The sequence below is a fragment of the Ips typographus genome, linkage group LG13 (assembly GCF_016097725.1).
Source record: "Ips typographus isolate SLU linkage group LG13, UJ_Ityp_2.0, whole genome shotgun sequence".
NCBI lineage: Eukaryota > Metazoa > Arthropoda > Insecta > Coleoptera > Curculionidae > Ips > Ips typographus.
In genome coordinates this window covers 4,865,223-4,887,054 of record NC_138434.1, presented here as the reverse complement: position 1 = coordinate 4,887,054, position 21,832 = coordinate 4,865,223, and the positions used below count along the sequence as shown (strand labels likewise).

General features: G+C 37.1%; 1 long non-coding RNA gene across 1 annotated transcript; it reads left to right on the top strand.

The window, feature by feature from the left end:
• Positions 1–16,863: 16,863 nt before the first annotated feature.
• LOC145737136 (uncharacterized) lies at positions 16,864–20,195 on the top strand. The gene is made up of 2 exons (XR_014180267.1): positions 16,864–18,182; positions 18,688–20,195. It is a non-coding gene; the product is annotated as an uncharacterized LOC145737136 (long non-coding RNA).
• Positions 20,196–21,832: the final 1,637 nt, after the last annotated feature.

The window sequence follows — 21,832 nt, the reverse complement described above, 5'->3', positions numbered from 1 at the left end:
CCACCATAGTCAGCAAGGTTAACGTAATGAGGGTAGCTGACGAGTATAAAAGGTGCACCGTAGCTCGGCTAAGGCACCGAACTCTGGGGTCTTCCCCAGAGGGAGGTCACTGACTGGTCTCCGGGTCGGTCGGCGAGCAGCAGTCTCTAACTTGAAGTGGTGGGACGGCTCGCTACCCTCTTAGGATCCCAGGCTGATAAGAGAAGGGTTCTCTCGCAACTTGAAGTGACCGTTAGAACCCTTAACCCTGTCAGTTGTTCACTTGGTCTTTTGGTCACATCGTACAAGAACACCTTTGCGTGCCCCTTTACGATGTAGCTGAAGGGCTAAAACCAAACTCACCCTCCCCGAACTTCCATGCGCTCAACGACACGAAGAATAACCCCTCTTAATTGTTTGGTTTAAACTATTTTTATAATAAACGTGACATGGTGGAGGCGCCCCGTTCAATCCCCGTCTATTAATCTTCATATTGATAGACACACCCTAGCAAATTGAAGCCAATTAAGTCACAGGAAAAAGATGAAGGAATAACGGAGAAGAAAGAAAAGAGGCAAAGACCAGAAGAAAGAAGGGAGACAAAGAGAGAGAAAGAAAGAGAGATCACGAAGACGACACAACAATGCCCACCCCCACAAGTTCAAGCACACTCCAGAAGAATCAAGACGAGTTTGGAAGGACCAGCCTGCAGGTCCGCAGTTGCTTGAACTGAGTAGGGCAATATCAAGAGCGGCCTGTAGGTTACCCTAAACATTTTAGTGTATAGGAGCACATATTAGTTTGTATAGTATTGGGTAAGATAAAACTAAATTTTTGATGACTAGGTTTCATAAAATAAGTGTATGTATAGTTAATGTAATAACAATATCTCGATTTCTAGACCAGTGACGCCATTCCCGACCTAGGTACTTTGCTGAGGTAGCAAAATCGCGCAAGTATCAGGTGTTTTGTTTATAAATACATGTTATGTCTGTTTATGTTATTGGAGTCGGGCTTGTTTTAATTGTTGACTTTAGGGGCCACCTAATTACCTCGTTGCGTCTATCGACAAATTGACCTGATGAAAGAAGCAAGAAGAAGAGGAGCAAGCCTAGGAGAAACCAGCATCTTCGGATGGGTTCCGCACCGTCGGTTCTACACCCGCGTGCACCCAGAGTCCCTTAAATGAAGGGCTGAAGAAGGTTCTCCAGATGGGCTTAGAAATGACGATGTAGTCCAAAGCAACGTGTGCTAAAAAGAGAGCACGCAATGGACCAAAGATGTCGAAGCTAAGCGATGGATTTCCGCTTAGACAATGTAGTGCCGAGAGAAGGTACTAGAAGATGGTGCCCGATGCAGGGGACAATTTACGCTTAAATGAGAAGGCAAGAAGATGGACGCAACAACAAGGTTGAAAGGTGACCCAATGAAATTGTTTCTTGAGTATGCAAACATGGCAACGTCTAAAAATCGAGAAGTAGTTAAGATATTTGTTCAATAAAGTTTTTCCCACCCCTTTTCTAGAAGATAAGTAACATCTGTTAGTTTTAAGAAGTAATATTTGCATATAGGTTGATTCAAATAAAGTACTCCACCACCTGCATTAGAAAATAAGAATAGAAAATAAGTGAGTTGATTTTGTAAACATAGACTTTTAGTGTTCGGGACGAACACTTGTTGGAAGGGGGAGATGTCACACCCGTGTTAGTAGTTACGGTGCACACCCAGTAACCACCATAGTCAGCAAGGTTAACGTAATGAGGGTAGCTGACGAGTATAAAAGATTCACCGTAGCTCGGCTAAGGCACCGAACTCTGGGGTCTTCCCCAGAGGGAGGTCACTGACTGGTCTCCGGGTCGGTCGGCGAGCAGCAGTCTCTAACTTGAAGTGGTGGGACGGCTCGCTACCCTCTTAGGATCCCAGGCTGGTAAGAGAAGGGTTCTCTCGCAACTTGAAGTGACCGTTAGAACCCTTAACCCTGTCAGTTGTTCACTTGGTCTTTTGGTCACATCGTACAAGAACACCTTTGCGTGCCCCTTTACGGTGTAGCTGAAGGGCTAAAACCAAACTCACCCTCCCCGAACTTCCATGCGCTCAACGACACGAAGAATAACCCCTCTTAATTGTTTGGTTTAAACTATTTTTATAATAAACGTGACAATACAAGCGACTTTGGAAGAGTTCGCGAACATTTGTGAGGACTTGCGGTGTCAGATGTCGGCATTCATGTATTATTCTCTGCCTAAGGTCTGCAATATTGGCCGGCTGTGTTGCATAGTCTTTACATTTTAAATGCCCCCATAGAAAAAAGTCCAACGGAGTGAGGTCGGGTGATCTCGCAGGCCATTCCATGGGACCACGTCTACCAATCCATCTTCCAGGAAATCGATTGTTCAGATATTCTCGAACGGGAAGTGAATAGTGTGGAGGTGCACCGTCTTGTTGGAAAATTAGTTGATTTTCAAATAAATTTTAATCGTTTTCTAGTAGCTCTGTTATGGTCGGATCAACAGTGGTGTCAAGAAGCTCAAGATAAGTAGCGCCATTCAAATTACCGTCAATAAAAAACGGACCAACGATGTGGTCTCCTAAGATACCTGCCCAAACATTAAGTTTTTCTGGATATTGGGTATGGGTTTCCCTAAACCAATGTGGATTCGTGTCTGACCAATACCTACAGTTATGCCTGTTCACTTCTCCATTCAAAAAAAACATACACTCATCACTGAAGCAAATATTGTACAACAAGTTCACGTTGTTTGTCAGATTAGTAGACATAATTTCACAAAATTGTAGTCTTCTATCATAGTCCTCTTCGTTTAATTCCTGAACCAATTTTACCTTGTATGGATGAAAATTGTATTTTTTTAAAATTCTCCATACACTGCCTTTAACACTTTTTACCATCTCTAGTCCTGCTGATCTTTTTACACTTGCCATTGCTTGATATATATCTAAACAAATTGGACAAACAGAGCCTAGAAAAATGAACAGGAAACGTAAAATTAATACGGCATTTTCCAGCCGATCACCTAGTTTCAAAATGCATTTGCTGAGAGATCAGCCAGACCAAAAGATCTCGTCAGTTCAATATTTCATTGTCTTATGTAGGTAGTAATTCTACAATGACAAATTTTGGTCTTCCTTTTTCCACCAAACTAATTATTCCTTCCACTATACCAACATTGTTGCCTGAAACCACCGCCAATCCTAGAGAAACTACTGAGACCGCCAATTTGCCTCTGCATGTAGAATCTACAACAAATATAAGTTCTAGTAAAGTGTTGGGCTTATGTGAATCCTCGGGTGAATCACATTTTTCTGAACATTTCAGTGAAACATTTGCTCAATGCTCAAAAAAAACTTGTAAGGCTGAAATGTCCCTATCATCAAATTTAGCTCAAAGGGCTGTAGAGGAACATATTCCTTTAATTTCTATAAAAAAGTTACTCACTATATTACGACAGCCTTACAAAGAACAGTAGTTTAAAAATCTACCACAAGATCCTCGTACTTTACTAGGCACTCTCCTTCATCCTTTAGAGATTAAGACATTTGAAAATGGTAGCTATTTTTATTTTGGTGTTACAAAGACTCTGATCAATTTTATATTAAAAAACAATATTACACTAAACAAACAAGATAAAATTTTATTGTCAGTTAATATTGATGATGTACCGATTTTCAAAAATTCTTTACATGCATTTTGGCCAATTTTAGTTTCAGTTGATTCAATCACAGTTTTGAGAGAGTGTTGCAATTTACGCAGGACTAGGAAAACCAGATGCTAATGATCTTGTTAATTACTTTATCAATGAATGTGAAGAATTAATAAGAACAGGGATTGTAATTAATAATATAACTTTTCAATTTGGACTTCTAAACTTAATATGTGACTTACCTGCAAAAGCAAGTGTTTTATACATAAAGAATCACAGTGGCTATTTTGTATGTTCTAAATGATGTCAAGAAGGAGACTATATAGATGGCACTACTTGTTATCCTGAAATGAACAATATCAAAAGGAATAACAATTCATTTAGGAGACAAACTCAATTCCAACATCAAAGTAAGGAAAAAGGAAGTTTTTTTGAAAAAATTGTTGGTTTTGATATGGTAGATGTCCCAATTGATTATATGCATTGTTTTGCTGGGTTCATGGAAAGCCCCCTTTTAAATTAAGAGCATCCAGCATTAACTCAATTAATGTAGCATTAAAAACCTTACATACTTTTATATCTAGAGAATTTGCTAGAAATCCAAGGAACATACAAGAATGTAAAAGATTTAAAGCTACTGAGTTTCGACTTTTGCTCCTCTACATTGGTCCTGTAATTTTCAAAGATTATTTGTCTGTGGAAATGTACAATAATTTTATTATGTTAAGTGTAGCTATTTCAATTTTAGTTAGTGAAAGATATTCTTCTAATGAATTGATTATGCGGATAATTTACTAAGACATTTTATAAAAAATTGCATCAATATTTATGGGTCAGGCTTTGTTACTTTAAATGTTCATAGTCTTATTCATTTGACGGACTGTGTCAGACGTTTTGGAAAGCTTGACCACTTTAGTAGTTTTAAGTTTGAAAATTCAATGCCATGTTTGACAAGGAAGGTAAGAAAATCTTCATTGAAAATACAACAAGTCGTTAGACGTACGTAATGTAAGCTTATATAAATTTGATATTTCAAAAAGATTTTTTAGAAACTGGTAAAGCATTTGAAGATATCTAAACAAAAATAATGTTTCTAAAAATAAGATTTGATTAAGCTGCTAAATGAATTAAACTTAATAAGATCCACATACCCATTGTTTAGGGACAATATTCGACTTATACATAGAGTCAGAAGGGAATTGAACCCTATTTCTGGTTATCTAATGGATGCGTTTCCACCCTTTTTAACACTTATTGAACATGAATATAAAAACACTTCACTGCACCCTATGAACGTTGCTAAGACTCTGTTTTTAGCTAATATAGAAGGCATAAAAGAAGTTTAGTCAAAAGGTAGAAATAAAAAAGGGATCAATTTTGACAACCCTAATGCCGCTAATAATTTTGTTGAGCCAGAGGCCTTAAAGGACCAACATTTTAACAAGTTCATTCCACAAAGTATGTTGTACTGTCGAGGAGTTATTAGGAATGTGGGAAACCAAATAACAGAAGATGATTTTATTAATTATGGGTTTGGCACCCGAGGGTCTAAAAAAATTAGAATTATTGATGCCACACGGTTTAATATTGAAATCAATGAGGACGGTTGTGAGAAATTGTCCCTGGATCTACTGTTGCTTCTTTTTGAAGGCACACTTTTGCCTCAGGAAGTCAAGATATTTCATTCAATACGGACTGTACAGCCATATGTAAGGCCTGTTATTATATGTCATAATTGCTGTAAATTTGGACATCATAAAGGGCAATGTCGCAATAGTCCAAAAGGTATTAATTGTGGTGGTCCTCATTTAAAAGAGGATTGTATGCATGGTGATGAGGCTTCAGCTGTTAAAAAAATGCCCAAATTGTGAGGGAGATCACGAGGCTACAAGCAAGCAATGAAAGGAGTATATAAGGCAAGGAAAAATTAATAAAATTGTAGCAGAGAGAAGGATACATTTTTTTGAAGCAAATAAGATATTTTTGAAAAATACAGAAGGTGCTCAGGCTAAGCAGGTGGACATTCAAGATTTCCCGGACGCCTTAGACTCGTGCTCGCCCTTTCAAAAGAGTTTTAATAGAGAGCATCAGAAAAAACAGAAATTTTCTTATGCAGAACAAACAGCCAAACGTCCTCGAACCAATGTTGTAGATCAGGAGAAAATTAAAGCAGTTTTATTTCCCTCGTCATCTAGAGTTAAGACTACTCCTTTAAATCTTACTCAATCTTATTCACCATTGCCTCTTACTCAATTAACCCAAGAACACATAGATAACATGGACACTACCAACGATTCCAGTCAAAGTTCTCTAGATATGCAGAGATCATATGTAGAAGAAATTATTGGTTCACAAAAAGAAGCTCCAAGGAGGCCTATAAATGAAAAAGAAATAGCTAATTTCATGCAGGAAATCGTCTCCAGGAAGGAGAGATCTAAAGTAAATGTTCATAAAAGAAGTAATTATCGTTTGACATTGAAATTTTACAACATTATCAAACATATGTTAAATAATTTTACATTTTATATAAATTAAAAATAAATAAACTCATTAATTACATTAAACAATAATAATACATATTTTCTACACTTAGACCTTTTTTTTTTAAATATAAAAAATATCTACAGTAACTGTTGGGTATCCATAAGATTTTAGATAGATATTAGATTTTTTCTTTATATATATATATATATAATCAATCTTTATTTTCCAACAAGAAAAAACGGCTATCGACCATTACGGTCTTTCTGCCTATGTATTTTTTCTTTTTTTAATTAAAGGTGTTAAGAACTGATAATGGTTTAGAATTTGTCAATAAAGATCTAAAAGTTGTTCTTGAAAAACATGGCATAAAACATCAAAGGTCAGTCAATTATACACCTCAACAAAATGGAAGGGCTGAACGCGATATAAGAACCCTAGTTGAATCAGCTCGAACCATGATTAGTGATATGGACAAGAAATTTTGGGCAGAAGCAGTTAATACAGCAACTTACATCATAAATAGAACAGGTCCAACTGTAGTAAATAATAAATGTCCATATGATTTATGGCATAATAAAAGTTTTAGCTTGAAAGGACTAAAAATTTTTGGCTCAAAAATATCTTGTCATGTTCCCAAAGAAAAACGTCTAAAGTGGGACAAGAAAAACCAAATTGGAATTTTTGTTGGATATGGAAGGTTGAGGTTAAAGGATACCGAATTTACATTCCATCAAAGAATAAAGTGGAAACACATGCTGATGTATTTTTTCTTCAGGAAAGCAAATTAGAACAAGTTTTGACTGAAAGCCAATCTGAAGAAGGTCAAGTTCCAAATTTTGATTACAACTCTGATTTAGGGGATGAAAACTCTGAGCTTTTTGAAAAAAATAATGAATCTGAAAATGACATTAGTAATTCAGAAGATCAAACTGAAAGAAACCAAGGAAACTATACCCTAAGAAGGAATATTAAAAGACCTGTCAGACTGAAGGATTATGAGCTAGATTTTGATACTTCTTTCCTTTTATTGACAGAGGAAGAAGATCCCAAAACTTATAAAGATGCACTAGCAAGTGATGATTCTGAGAAATGGAAGCATGCTGTTCAAGATGAAGTCATTGCCTTAGAAGAGAGCCAGACTTGGGAATGTATGCAGAATGTTCCAGAGGGTGTTACTGAAAGTGATGTGATAAGTTGTAAGTGGGTTTTTAGGCGTAAGCAAAATGAAAGTGGTAGAGTGAATCGCTATAAAGCTCGTCTTGTAGCTAGGGGTTTTCAACAGAAAGAAAATGTGCTTTTTGATGATTTTTATAGCCCTGTGGCAAAATTAACATCTGTTAGAATTTGTATGGCTTTATGTAATAATTTAAAAATACCTGTTTTTCAACTGGATGTTTGTAGTGCATTTTTAAATGGTGATATTAAGGATAATGTTTATATTTCTTTGCCTGAAGGTTGTAAATATAAAAGGGGAACAATTTGCAAGCTAAAGAAGTCATTATATGGTTTAAAGGGTTCTCCAAAAAGTTATTATGAGAAATTTCATTTTGTAATGACTGATTTATCTTTTGTACGCTCTGAAAATGAATACTGTTTGTATGTAAAAGTCACAGAATCTTATAAAATGTATATTTTAATATATGTTGATGATTTGCTTTTAGCTGGAACTAATCCAAAAGAAGTTGAGTATATTAAGCAAATGTTGAATTCCAACTTCAAAATGAAAAATTTAGGTTTGGTAAAGTACTTTTTGGGTATGGTAATAACTCAAGATATTACAGCAGGAGAAATTAAAATTAATCAAACCAACTACTTAAAGAGTATTTTGCTGAAATATAATATGCAAAATTGCAAACCTGTAAGTTCACCAATGGATTGTAATTTCAAACATGATGTAACATATTACTTAGGAGTGCTTCTGAAAGTTGTGAACATGAAAATAAGTGCAGAGCTTTAATTGGTTCACTGATGTATAGTATGTTATGTTCAAGACCAGATTTTAGCATTTCTATTAGTATTTTAAGTAGATATCAAAAATGTGCTAGTTATGAACTTTGGCAAGCACTAAAAAGAGTCTTAAGATACATTCAGGGAACTTTGAATTATAGTCTTATATTTAAATGTAGAGACAGTTTTAATGAAGCAAACTGTATTGTTGGTTTTTGTGATTCTGACTGGGCTGGTGATGGGGTAGACAGAAAGAGTACATCAGGCTATGTATTCAAATTATTTGGATGTACTATATCCTGGACTTCCAGAAAGCAATCTACAGTTGCCCTGTCATCAACTGAGTCTGAGTACATAGCTTTAAGTTTTGCAGTGAGTGAAGCCTGTTGGCTCAAACATTTGTTGATTGATTTAAAGTTGTTTAAAAATGTACCATGTGTCACTTTATATGAAGATAATCAATCCGCTATAAAAATAACCAAGAATCCTGAGTATCATAAGCGGCTCAAACACGTGGATATAAAGTTTCATTTCATTCGTGAAAAAGTGAAAGAAGGAGTAATCAAAATAAAGTACATTAGTACTAAAAATCAATTGCCCGATGTTTTTACCAAGCCATTGGCTCCAACTGTTTTCAATGTTTTTTGTAGTCAATTGGGACTTGGATGTTAGATGTATATAATAAAAAAAAAATAATTTTTGCATAATACTGGATCTACCATTGAGGGGGTGTGTTATAGAAGTGTAGCAATGGTAATCCAGTTGCACCCTTAGTTTAGTTGGTTAGGCTTGGGTTGGTTGGTTAATTACGGGTCATACCCTGTCTGTCAGCTGTCAACGTCAACTCAGTGTCTTGTAAGTGAAGTTGAAGTTCGAGGTTTTTTTTTTTGAGAAGTTGTAAAATGACATGCTGTTTTGTGAATGTTAGTTTAACATTCTTTTAATTATTAAAACTTAAAACTCAAAGTTTCTGGCGTTTGAATTACCCTACTGCCTATCTATATTATATTCAATACCTAGCAACAATTTAAACAATGTTTTATTCACTAGTAAATTAAGTTTTTTTCAAATCACTCTAAATGACATTTGCTTACTTACAAACAAACATCAATGCTACATCTATAGGGTGCGGTGTAAATTTCACAGAACTGTAATTTTAGTTTTTTTTTTATTATTCACACGAAGAACCACTAGCTAGGCTTGTGCGCTTTATGTGCTGCTTATTTGCATTAAGTTAGTGTTGAGTAATATATGTTATTGATAATAAAAATAAAACAAAATCTCAACCATGTCATACATATTTTGAAAATATTTAGTTCTCGATTTAGTTGCATAAGATTATGTTTTTTTAAATGTCATTTTAGAAACAGAAAGATGTCAATAATGTATTTACTGAAATTTAAAATATATTTTTGTTTGTATTTAGTTTCTCAGAAATGTGGTTGGTCATAAAATTTGTTGAAGAAGATCTAGTGGAGGCTGTTCCAAAATCTTGGTTCAGAGAAGATAGAAATGAATGTTTTTGGCCACCCAACACAATTCCAGTTGACAAAGTATCTAAAATGATATTAAGTAATGCATGATGTCCCATTGATGATAGCTGGAAGCTGTATCCTGTGGAAGTCTTAGGGACTGATGGTAAGTTAAGATGCTGCAAAAAATTTTCCTTTTATTTGTTTCACACCAAAAGTTTTTCTTATTTCACTGTTGATTTTTGTGTACAGTTAAAGAAACAGTTAAGTAATCTTGAATATATGACTTATTATTTTTTTTTTAGCAAACATTGATATTGCCCGTAAGAAAGCGAAAAAAGCTACAATGACAAGTGACTTGTCATCTGGCATATCTGGGGCTGAAACCCATGGTAAAAGAAAAAGGTCCAAACGTTCATTTAATAAATGGATGTCATCCTCTGATGAGGGTGAAAACTCCTCTGACGATCAGAATAATTTTCCACCATTACCTGTTATGAAAAGTAAGTTTTTTGCTCGGTTGCTTGTACATAAGTCAGTTTATTTTATACTATCAAAACTCTGGCATTTAATAAACAAGTTTTTGAAAATATCAAAACTTAATGACATCTTGTATCTCAAAAAGAAGAAGTGGTGATGTCAACATTTTGTTTATGTGATAATGTCAAAGTCCTGCTAATAAACCAACTTTCCTTGTATATTTTGAGTGAGTCTTTTAAGAAGGTCAACTAAAACTCTGATTTTGTTTGAGTGCAGATCTGTTTTAATGTGGGATTGTTTCAGGTGGAAGTCGTCCCTCTTCATGTGTGCGACCTAAATACAGTTCCCAAACTGGAACTGTCAGTATGTGTAGTACTGGTAAGTAAAACAGAATAATTATATAAGTTATTTGTACCGGGTGGCCAACTAAGAATGTGAGATACCATATCTAGAAAACCAAAATTGATACATGTTTCAGACAAAAATTTTCTTATGTACTTCTAATATGACTATAAAGGCTAGGCCAAACCAACGCGTTCAATTTGCGTCCGCGGTGGCGTGCACGGTGGCGATCACTGCCAGCCTGGAGTCACGTCATTCAATACAATGCTCTCTGATACAGATAGTGAAATTGAAGAAATTTTACTTTTGTCTACTCTCATTGACGAAGAGGAACAAGAAAGGTAAGTACGACACAATCATTTACGAAGATATTGTGCCAGTTAAGTAGATACTATTGTAAGGTAATGTCTATTATGCTATATTTTTTTCAGAAAAACAAGAGTATGGGTACACACTATAAATGAAACCAGAGAAAGGGAAGGTGAATTCCATACCTTGCACTGGCAATTACGTGAAGATGAAAAGCGATTTTACATTTACTATAGAATGACGATTGAAAGCTTTGATAATCTTTTGAATATGATAAGAGACTCTATTAAAAAAGAATTCACAAATTATCGCAATCCAATATCACCAGTAGAACGACTGTGTATAACCTTAAGGTAAGTAATTATATTATAATATATAAAACACGGCGATAGGCTGACAACCTGTCACGTTTAACAGTGTTCGATATGTCAACCGTGGGTGGCGTCTCATCAACACTCGGGTTGTCATCCGAGGGGTGATGTGATGTCATCTCTGCTCACCCCAATAGGGAAAAATGGGCGTGAATTATATATATTACTGAATGAATGAAAGGTTTATTTTTATAATCAGAAACAATAATAATTACCAAATGAATTAATTATAGGTTACTCAACATTACTACTATCATCACTTGTGAAATTTCTGAAATATACTGAAACATCTTGTGTAGACCTATTGGTGATAGGAGAACGTTCACGAATGTGTGCTAGTTCTTGTTCCATTAATAGTTTTGCCATTTCAAACTTGACCAAAGCTTGTCTTTCTGCCGAGAATTTTTTTATAGTCTTAGCATATCCGAGGCAAATATGATCTATATCATCATAGTTTGGTTTCGAAGCACTCCGATTTTGAAGGTAATTTAATACTGAAGACGTGGTTGATCCAACGTTTGGAGAAGCATGTGTTCTTCTGGACCTGGCTTGTGAACCAATAGTAGAAGTATTATCTGATGTAGGCATAGAACGATTATCAAAACTTGCTTCACTTTCTATTTCTTTCTCTGTTGTATTTGCTGTAGTATTTTGGGTTTCCGTAGAGCTCAACATAGTTTTCTACAGTTAGCTCTATTATAAAAGAGGTGTGCACAGCTATTTGGGACAAATTGCAACCAGAATACCTACCTGAGCCAACAGAAGAAATTTGGGAAGCTTCTGTACGAGACTACAACAATCTTTGGGGGTTTCCAAATTGCTTGGGCGCCATCGATGGCAAGCACGTAACTATTAAATGTCCAAGAAATAGTGGATCTGATCATTTTTCATATTTAAAAAAGTTTTCAATAGTTCTGATGGCAATAGTAGACCCACATTACAAATTTATTACAATTGATGTTGGAGCATACGGAAAAAACAGTGACGGTCGTATATTCGAAGAATCGGCTGTAGGGCGTCGCTTAGAACAAAGAACAATGAATGTCCCACAAAACAGACCGTTGCCTGGTTGCCAGGAATCACTTCCATGTGTACTAATAGGAGATGAAGCTTTTGCGTTAAGTCCATATTTTATGCGCCCTTTTCCATATCGGCAATCAAGAGACGACCTCAGATTGACTACGTATAATAAACGACTCTGCAGAGCAAGGCGAGTAGTCGAAAATTGTTTCGGAATACTAGCTCAAAAATGGAGAATTTTCCACAGACCCATGGAGGCAAAAAGGTCAACGCTTACTGTAATTGTAAAAGCTGCGTGCATTTTGCACAATTATTTGAGATCAAACAGTCGAAATGTGCACTATGATAACACTCTTTTGACACCAGTTACTGAACAGCCAAATGCCTTCATAGCAATGCAAAATACAAATCATAGAAGTGCTAACTATGCTTTTAATATTCGTGAACAATATGTGAGATATTTCAATCCATAAGGATTTGTATAGAAACTTGTATCTATAATTAATGTTCTGTTACTTTATTGGAATAAATCTAGTTTTATAATCAAGTGTAGTTTTTAATGTAGGTAAAATATAATATTAGTAGGTACTTACCACTTATTCCATATCTCCTTCCTATTTCATCCCACACCTGGTCCTTCTTTCTGTTATTTTTATAATCGCAATGAGAAGTATCATATAGCACTGGGTTTTTGTGAACCTCATTTATAATTTGTTCCGCTTCCATATTAAAAAACACAGTTTTTAATAGCTGCGTGCGGCGTCCTAACGCAGCAAGCACGATCTGATCGCCACCGCTGCGTGCAGACGCTGCACCGGACGCCTCGGTGTGAACACGTCGCTACAAGTTCGCATGTAACAACTGATCGCCACCGCGGACGCAAATTGAACGCGTTGGTTTGGCCTAGCCTTAAGGAATACATCATCTAAAATATTTTCCTGTTTCCAGCATTACCGCACCGGCCACCCTGTACATGATATACTATGCTACTGATAGAAATTTTTTATATTTTTATTATAGCATAGCGTTGCTATCAAGGTTTCTATTGAACTAAATACACGTTCCTCCTCATGTGCATCTACCTTGTCGGGGTGAGGAGGCTTGTGTGTTCAATGATTTCGAGAGCCATGCCGGCGGTAGCATTGCTACCGGTAGGGTTCCACCCATGCCGGACGGGTCAAGAAGGAGGACCAGACTAAGTGATGCACGAACCCCAAAGCTAAGCTGTCAAGCGACCCGTGGCGATGGCTACCCTCGCGAGGGTTGGTATCAGGGGTTATTGATACCGCGAACGGAGCCTTCAGAATACCAGGCGACCTTCTGGAGTAACCAGCCTTACTGCGGTATGAGGCTCTACCGTAGCTGACATTTCATCCTCAATACTCGTGGGACTAATATGGACAGAGTAGAAACAAAAAAAACAAAAAACCCTCAGCTTGAGCAAGAGATGTCTTCGGACATGGACTTGCCAAGCACCTCAGAGCAGACGTCTAGCAACGAGACTGCTGAAAAAACTGGGACAAGTGAGAAAGACTTGGTGGAAAGGGTCACCTCGATGAACCTAAAAACCAAGAAGCTCTCGGGGGCCCAGCGAAAAAAGCTTACCAAGCAGAAAAAAATCGCTGAGGGTACGTGGACCGCGGAAAACCCGCGGAAACGTCCTCGCAAAAAGGAAGAAATTCCTAAAGAGAAAGGTGAGGAGGTGGCGAGTGGAAGCGGGGCTAAAAAGAGACCACTTTCAGACTCGACCACGCCGCCCTCGCTTGGGAGGAACGTCAAAAAGTCCAGGGGTTCTCACGAACGGACTGGTACTTACAGTGACGTAGCCTCCGGGCACAAGATGGCTGTTGTCCACAAGCGGCACCCGGACGGGACCCTTACTCAGGACCAGGCGGACCTGATCCAGGGGAAGGTTCTGGAGGCTGTTGACAACATACAGCCAGGGGAACAACCTCCACAATTCCTGGGGTCAAAGTTTGTGTGTGGCGTCATCACGATGACATGCGCAAACGAGACAACCCGGGACTGGCTATTGGGGACGGTGCAAGGCCTGGGACCTTTGTGGGAGGGAGCTGAACTGACTGTGGTCAAGGCAGCAGACCTTCCTAAGAGGCCTAGGTTCACTGTCTGGATACCAGAACTTGTGGACGAAGACAAGGTCAGGAAACGCCTCAGTCTCCAAAATCCAGGGCTAAATACGGCAGACTGGATGCTGCTTAGTAAGAAGCAGGCAGAGAAGGGGCAAACCATGGCTTTTTCGGTGGATCAGGAATCTGAAAAGAACCTGAGGAAAAATGGCTTGAAAGCGTACTGGGGGCTAGGAAGGGTAACCTTTAAGCCTCTGGAAGCCAGTAAAAGCGCAGAAAACGTGGGCAGAGCTGAGGGTAGCTCAGATAAACCTGCAGCACAGTAGGGCGGCAACAGCAGCCCTTCAGGTAATAAACGAAACAGAAAGGGTAATAAACGTATCGCAACGCTCGGAAAACTAACTGGGAATCCTTTAGGACAGACTTGTTTTCAAACATTCAAAGCGTTGAAACCAAAATAAAAAATGTGATAAGCCTAGAAAAAGCTGCAGGAGATTTACAGACTGCAGTAATAAAGGCATATGAGAACAACTGTCCTCTTATCCATAGGGTATCCAACAGAAATGTTGTCTGGTGGAATAATGACCTAGCGGCTAAGAGGAAGAAAGTAAGACAACTTTACAATAAGGCAAAAAAGACAGGACTCTGGGAACAGTACAGAGAGTGCTTAGTAAACTACAATAAATCACTCAGGAAGGCTAAATATGACTCCTGGAGAAGGCACTGTGAGGATATTGACAGCACTCCAGAATGCGCCAGACTCCAACGAATCCTATCTAAGAACTTCCAAAATGTGATAAGCAATATAAAAACTCCGAGTGGAGAATACACAAAGTCAGGCAAAGACACCTTGGAAGAACTTTTCAGGGTACACTTTCCTGGCTCAACAATCACAGAGAAACTTTCAGTAACTGAAGGCCTGGAGACTTGCAAAAAAGCCTCCAGAAGCGACTGGAAGGTAGCCTCACAAGTGGTGACCTATGACAAAGTAAAATGGGCAATAAATTCGTTTGAACCGTATAAATCACCGGGACCTGACGGAATACTACCCATAATGCTACAGCAAGGAACAGACTTGCTCACTAGCAAACTAACCAATGTTCTAAGAGCTAGCTTAGCACTAGGACATATTCCAATGAACTGGAGGCAAGTTAGGGCGATTTTCATACCCAAAGCAGGGAGACCATCCGACCTGGCTAAATCATTTAGACCAATCAGTCTCATGTCATTTATTTTAAAAACATTGGAAAAACTGGTGGACAGACATATAAGGGATGGTGTTTTAGTAAACAGACCACTACACCAAGACCAATGTGCGTACACAACAGGCAAGTCAACAGAAACAGCGCTTTTCCAGGTTGTACATCGACTGGAACAAGGCCTGGAAAACAAAGAGATAACATTGGGTGCCTTCTTGGATATAGAAGGTGCTTTTGATAATACCTCTTTTAAATCAATCATCACGGCAGCCAAAGAAAGAGGACTTGATGACACCTGCTGCAGGTGGATCAAGGGCATGCTCAAAAACAGATTGGTACATTCTTCACTCATGGGTGAAAGTCTTTCAGTGCAAGTAGCTGGAGGATGTCCCCAGGGTGGTAACCTATCGCCTATCCTATGGAACCTTGTCGTTGACGGACTGCTCAATAAGCTGAGCAGGGAAGGCTTCCATGTTAATGGATATGCCGACGACATAGTTATCATGGTGAAAGGGAAGTTCACAAGTACAATACGGGAAAGGATGCAGATGGCCCTAAATACTGTAGCAAGATGGACTGCAAGTGAAGGGCTGAATATAAGCCCCACAAAAGCCACCATCGTCTCATTTACCAGAAGGAAAAAATTGGATGGAATTGGACCAATTTATCTTCATGGTGAAGAGTTAACATTCAAGGGAGAGGTTAAGTATTTAGGAGTCATCCTAGACTCAAAACTAACCTGGAACCAGCATCTGGAAAAGGTCATAAACAAATCGGTAACCACATTTGCAATGGTTAGACGAATGTATGGAAAAACATGGGGTCTCAGACCTGGTATGGTGCACTGGGTGTACACCAGGGTGATCAGACCAGCAATAACTTACGCAGCTGTAAGCTGGTGGCCAAAAGTCATGCAAAACACTGCGATACACAAACTAGAGAGGATTCAACGAATGGCCTGTCTAGGCATAACTGGTGCAATAAGAACCACTCCTACTGCGAGCATGGAAGCTATATTAGACCTGCCTCCACTGGACCTAATAATTTTAGGGGAGGCAAGATGTGCTTACCAAAGGCTCCGGGACTTGATTGACCTGCCGGGGAACATAACAACGACAGGTACAACATCAATTTGGAACACAGTAAGGGATCCAATTCTTGAAATGAGATCGGATTACATGTGTCCTAAATATCACATTCAGAGGAAATTTGAGGTAATACTGGATCAAAAATTCTGGGTAAATAATGCGAAAAAACTGACCCAGGACTGTCTAATATGGTTCACAGATGGATCTAGACAGGAAAGGGGAAGTGGTGCAGGAGTTTATGGCGAGAGACCCAAGGTAAGCATCAGCATACCACTAGGAAAACACGCCACAGTTTTTCAAACGGAAATATATGCTCTGTTATGGTGCATAGAAGAAAACATTAGAAGGACTTACAAAAATAAGCAAATTCTAATAATAACTGATAGCCAGGCGGCCTTGAAAGCACTGCTTACGTGCAAAACATCGTCAAGATTGGTAGATGAGTGTCTACAGAGAATTACGGAACTGGCAGAACATAACAGGGTAAAACTTGTATGGGTACCAGGTCACTCAGGCATTCCTGGAAATGAAAAAGCAGATGAACTTGCCAGGCAAGGCTCAAATGCAAACATGATTGGACCAGAACCATCTGTAGGCATACCTAGATGCTCAACAAGACGGGTCACTGGAGAATGGATCAACACAAAACACCTGGAACGCTGGAAGACGTACCCAGGAAATAAGCATGGGAAGCAAGCTATTGCAGGACCAAATAAAAATAAGGCTCAAGAACTGCTAAAGTACAGCAGGAAAGAACTGAAAGACCTAACAGCGCTTCTCACAGGGCATGGACCTGTGAGACAACACCTGTTCACCATGAAACTATTCGATGATAACCTGGACTGCAGACTATGCGGGGAGGGGCTAACACATCATATGTGAATGTGAAGCACTTGGTCAAAGGCGACAAACAATCTTCGGGAAAACTAAGTTAGTACTGAAAGAGATACAAAGAGCACCAAGCAAGGACCTTCTTCACCTCGTACGGGAAACAGGGATAATGGACTGGTGTAACTAAAGTACCACAAACATGGGGACAGTACAATAAGCCATTAGGCTTACGTGCTATCTGGAGCTGACAGCCGACAGACCCATGGAGAAAGAAAAAAAAAAAATACACGTTTCTAGGATCGAGTACTCTGCCTAGTACCAGTACTTCAAAGGTCGAATGATGGCCGGCGACGTCAAAATGCATGTTCAACGGATACAGGTAGGTAGAATTGTAAGTTTTAATATGTAAAATTAAAGTGTATACCTATTATGTATAGGTATTAGAAAATGTTAGGTATATAATATACTATGGAAAGTTGTGAGGTAACAGTGATAACACAATTCTATTTTAGGCTTGATTCGTGCATCTACTACAGGACGGGAAGCAGGTCTGAGTGATACAGGTAAATGATACAAAAGTAGAACTGATTTGAGTTACGGCCAATCTTTTTTCCTAAAGAAAAACAATAGATAATAGACATTATTTTATTGGATTGTTTTATGATAGTTTTTTTTCAGATTTCAAAAAATTGGTTGTTGACGAACTAGCACAAATTAATTTAAAAATAAATATGGTGCTCGATAACATAAGCACCTTACTTCAATCACAAAGAATCATATCAGAAAAGGAAGTACATATGCTGCCTCAATCCGATTTTGATGAATTTCGAAAAATGATCCCAGTTAAAAGTGCTGAAGACCTGAAATTGTTAGAATACTGGTTGTCTGCAAAAGAAGCAAATTATGTTACAATGGTAAAAATTTTTTTAGTTAATTTATAATAATATATTTTTATGGTTATAATGTCATATTCAATGTGCAAGTTTAATATGGCATTAAGTTCTGCAATAAATTCATATTCACATTGATTCAGGTAAAAGAATTACGCCGAATGGGAGGTCAGTCCTACGGCCATGCTGTTAGAAGATTACTTTATTTGACTATTTCAAATAAAGTGGGTTTATTGTTTTCGTGGAATGGGGCGAAACAGAAACGCCCTTTTAAGAATTTACATCTAGCCAAAGGCATTCAGCATGTTCAGACTATTTTATTTATAAAACTACAGTTACATTCGTTTTTACATTTTGAAGAAGTTTTTTTTTAACATCATCTAACTTATTTTCTGAATTATTGAATTTTGGTGAACTAATTAAAAAGTAATATTTTCTACAAATATAAGGCTGCTTCAAATAATAACCTCCAATACTCTGAATGTAAATAAAGAATTGTTATATTAACTAAGCGTTTTTGAATTTGCAGATGCGATAAAACAGGAGTTTCCAGCAGTGTCAGAAATGTTGATAGTGAACGCAACCAAGGTTTGGTTAGTAAAATCCAAGCAAAGGATTCAATACCAAAAGAATCAAAATGGACAAGACTTGCCCAACAGTGACTTGGAAAGTATTTAGAGCTTTTTTCTTTTAAGTTATAAAAACTATTTATTTTACTAATAGTCTAAGAGCCAGCGCTGAAAAAACTGTTTGAATTTACTAAGGTGACGGTAGCTGTTCCGCGAGTAAAGTTCAAACAGCTTTTTTTCAGCGCTGGTTCTCCGTACGTCTAAAAGACTAAGACTTGGTTGTGTTTATTTTAGGTTGTTTTAGAACTTTTGTTTTTAAGAATTAAAATTATGTTTTATTTACTAAATCAGTTCGTTTTTGTGCATTGAAATTTTTCCAGGTAATTTAGCAAACAAATATTGAAATAGAGTGTACATAAGATGCTCTAATAATCTAACAATGATATGCAGAGAAATCTATAAACACAAGAAAAGAATGTTCCATTCAGAACTAAAATATAACCTCGGTTTTATTGAATAAAATAACAAGAATGGAATGTACTATATCATCTGAAAGAAGGGGTTTGTAACATGTTACATTCATGTGATACTCTAGTTCCCAATGAAAATTTTTCACAATCTTATCACCTTTCATATGACTAGAAGAAGATTCTTGTAACATGTCAAGAACGTAAAAATGTTATGTGGGTGTCAGTGTACACATCATAATATTACTTATTATTGTGGTGTTTAAGACTGAGTTGTGGTTATGTTAATGAACATGGCTTTAGGTAAACAAAGCCAGCAGCTTATCCCTGCTTTAATATCGTTTTTTGAACCTGAACGAGATCACCGAGGTTCTTTTATCCTTTTGGCTGCTGTGAGAGAAGTAAAACCAAAATTATTGCATTAGAGTTTTTTGTTTATCAACAGTATTTTTAGCAAGTGCAAAGCACTTAGACTGTTCCCACAGTTAGCCTTATATCCCAGAAAGTAAATCCATGCATTTCGTTGAGTTCACCTAAAATAGGTTTATATAGGCAGTCCTAACTAATTGAATCTCAATATATGAGATGTATGAAGAAAGTAAGTGGTTTTATTTATTTTATGTTCTGTTCATTAATGTTTTGGTAACACTTTGTTGTAGAAGAACTCATAATCCTGGAAAATATTTATCAAAAGTTAAAAAATAAAGAAGTATTTGTTGGTGGATGAAAATTATTGTCTAAAGTGCTTCACAAAGTTGTCAAAATATGTGTGTAATTATTATTAATTAGTTATTTGCAATCATACAGATTTTTAAACTAATTACATAAATAGTATAATAAATTATTAGTTTTTTAAGATCGTAACTTTTTAATACAATATGATATTGAAATAACTACTTTGATTTTTCTTTTAGAGGCACAACATATAGTTTTAGCAATTTTCAAAAGGATTAGGGAATAAACCTCCATATTGACTGATATTGTTATTAAAATATTTCTGTTAAAAACTGTGCCAACTTCTATATAAAAAATAAATAAATACAAAATTGATGTAAAGTTCAGGTTTTAATGATAAATAAAACATCTGGCAACGTGGTGCGTTAAACATCAATGACGTGCATCGGCCGATATAGTGCCGAGCCTTATATTTCTGAGCATGCTTTTAGATAAGGCTACATATACTCGTAAGACATATTAGCATTAGAGGTTCAGCAATGCAGTTTACTGAATCACCTAATGATGATATTGTTATATTGTGTTAAACATAAAAGACTGTTGATAACAATTCTATATGTATATGAACACTGTATTAGTTTATAAGTCAACTGTCATGTGTGTCATGTAAAAGATGTCAAGGGTAGTAGTTGTAGGAAGTCATGTCATGACATGCCATGTCATGTATTTTGTTTAAACACTGATTTAAAGTGCAATAAAACCATTAAAGTTAAGTTATCTTTTATTGAAAACTACATACAAAGAATCAACAAATCACAAAGACCACTGTAAACTGCAATGATTTTCACTTTTCAGTTAAGGGGGGAGTAGGGTTTTGAGGGTTCAAAAAAAGTGATTTTTTTATTGCATATTATGAAAGTATAGTAACTCAAGAATGTTGTCTGTTAATATGAAGTCAATCGGAGCAAAACTCACAAAGATATAGCTTTGGAAGTAGGCGTGTCTCGAACGACTACCAGGGTGCGTATTCTTGAAACAAGGGAAGGGAGTTGTCAAGAGAAAGACCTGTAGAATGTGACAGGAACCCGCCATTGTCAGCTTCTTCTGTCACATTCTATCAACACTTTGCAGACGCGGAGTGTAACAGTCGTGTTTTATTTTCTTACTCTATTTCGTTGTGATATTTTTGTTGTTCGCAAAATGCCGAGAAAAGTTTCCAGAGAGTGTAGAAAGGAGACTGGTAAAAAGTTGTATCAAGCTAAAAAAATAGTTCCTCCGCATAAACGAAGAAACGATGACGATATTGAGGCAAGAAGTACGTCAACGAAAAAAATCAGGCTAAGTTTTAGCCAAAAAGTTGCTGAAGATACAGATAAGCATTTCAGAATCATTGATTTTCTGTTAGTTTTTTCAACAATTTCTACGTTAGTGAAGTGTGCAGTTTGTGATAGTACAGTATCATTTCAGTGTTGTGGCAAAATAGGTCTTGGTTTCAAGATAAAAATAAAATGTGAAAAATGCAAAGAACCTCGTTACGTTCCATCTAGTAAACGAGTAGATAATCATATGTATGAAGTGAACTACCGATTTGCTTTCGTGATGCGAGTTTTAGGCTTGGGATTAGCTGGTTGTGACAAATTCTGCGGACTGATGGATTTATCCAGTAATTTCGTATCAAAATCGGTATACAATACTTACTTGAATAAAATGTGCTCCAGTGTGACGAATGCCGCAAAAAGATTTTTTGTTTCTGCGATTGAGGAAGAAAAAGCAGCTATGTGTAGAGAAAAAAATATTGAATCTTCATCAGAATTAACCGTATCAGGCGATGGAACTTGGAAAAAACGTGGATTTTCTTCTTTGTATGGCGTGGCTTCCTTGATTGGATATTACACCGGAAAAGTCATCGATGTTCTCGTAAAGTTCATACTGTCACATGTGCGTTACTTGGAAGAATAAGCTT